This window comes from Carlito syrichta, unplaced genomic scaffold (assembly GCF_000164805.1).
Source record: "Carlito syrichta isolate Samal-C Ts95f unplaced genomic scaffold, Tarsius_syrichta-2.0.1 Scaffold303179, whole genome shotgun sequence".
NCBI classification, from domain to species: Eukaryota; Metazoa; Chordata; class Mammalia; order Primates; family Tarsiidae; genus Carlito; species Carlito syrichta.
The window spans coordinates 372,733-374,633 of record NW_007247275.1 but is presented as its reverse complement, the minus strand read 5'-3'; positions in this window follow the sequence as shown (position 1 = coordinate 374,633).

Genomic DNA, 1,901 nt, shown 5'->3' with positions numbered 1-1,901 from the left:
CAATACCAAAAGATACTATGAAACACAAGGCTTAACATATGTTAGATAATATTGGTATAAACAATATACTTCTAATAGAATACTGATAGCAGAATAATTATAATTATGTGTAATTGCAATACTTGTTAATATCATATCTATCATGTTTCCATTATCTTTGAGAAAATGAAAGTACGTTGGTCTTAGGTGAAATCTGGTTGGCTCTGAATCTTGAAGTTAAAACAGACCTTAGAGACAATTTAATGCTGTTCTTTTAAATATTTACTAACTGTGAATGATTTAGTAATTATTTACCCAAAAGAGTGTTTATTAGACTGTGAAAGAATTTCCTAAGGCAAATGGATTGTGATTGTTTTAATTATTAAAAATTAAATTGATAAAAACATTTTTCAAAGAATATGTGGAAAGAAATGTAGTTGTTCCCCAGGCATAAATGACTTAAATGCATTCCACCTCAATATCCAATGAGATAAAATACAAATGTATAGTTCACATATGTAATACATTTTTATATAGTTTTATAAAGCCTTCCTGTTCCAGCTCATGTTGACCTTTTCAACCTTATTTCTGCTTTCCCCCCAGCTGGCCAACCCTGTTTTCTCCTCTCCTTCTCTCCCCTTCTCAGCTACAGCTTTACTATCTTCCTACTCTGAGCCTCAAACCCATGCTGCTTTCCTGCTGTCAGGTCTCAGGACTGATGCACAAGGGATTCCCGCTCCCTGGAATTCCATTCTTTCCAGAGTCATTCTGCAAATACTATATCTAGTACTACTTCCTCCTGGAAGTGTCTGTCCCTCTCCTCTCCCCGCAATCTCAGACCCCAGGAAGGCTTCCCTATTTCTTGAGCAAGTCTCTAGCTTTGTTCTTCTGGGATGGCCAAAACCTAATATTGTCCTATTTGTTGTTCAGTCTCCAATCCATACAACAGAGCTGCAATGTAGTAGGTACAATGAATGAATGAAGGCAGTGAATTTAAATTTATAGTTTACACATTTAAGCAAGAATATCTGAAGAAGTAGATGCCGTTTTTAAAATGAATTTCACTTCACTTATTCTCTAGGGAGAGAACATACACAGCCTGGCATCAGTTCGATACGAGACAAAAATCTTAGTATTGCTGCATACTACATTTATTTCACTAGGTTGGATAAAATGCAGACTCCAACGAGTTATAAATGCAAATGACAAATACTTTATTTTTAAAATCCTCTCAACTCAGGCAATTATAACTCGCAACGTGTAAGCTTTATCCTCAGCAAATGAGTTAGAAGAAAGGGGAAAGTCTTACAAAACCCTGTTGGAAACGAATGACCTTTCAAAATGCCAGTATTTCCCCAAGAGAATGGATTTGGTCTGAGTACTTTCCTGTGCAAGGAAAGAAGACTTGGTTTTGAGAGTCAAACCGCACTGCTTCCTTCTCTAAAGGGGTAAGATCTTTTAAGTCTTCGTCCAAAACACTGCCCTTATTTTCAGAACAAAAGGAGCAGGGAAACAGCTTGGGCGGGAAGGGAAAAGAAAGGCCTAGCACAAGTCCCAAGAAAGGTTTTGAAAAGCAAAAACAAGCCCCACCGATATGTTAGGACTTCTGTGAGACCTGAGAACTCCAACCTGCACAACTTCTGCCTAGATCAAGATCAACCCGGAGAAACAGAAAGAAATTGTAAACATTTTTTGGCATGTCCTGCCTCGGAGGGTCTCTAACAAGGAACCCACAACACTTAGACACAGCTAAATTTTTTTTTTTCCTCCTGTATCTTGCAAGACTATGGGGGGGAGGGGAGGGAGGCGTCTCCCATAAATACAAGACCCAGGATGGTTGCGTGTTTCGGTGTTGGCGTTTCAGAAGGGGGATGAGCTGCTTACAAGGAGTGAACCAGACGACCAAACTAGACGACAGAGAT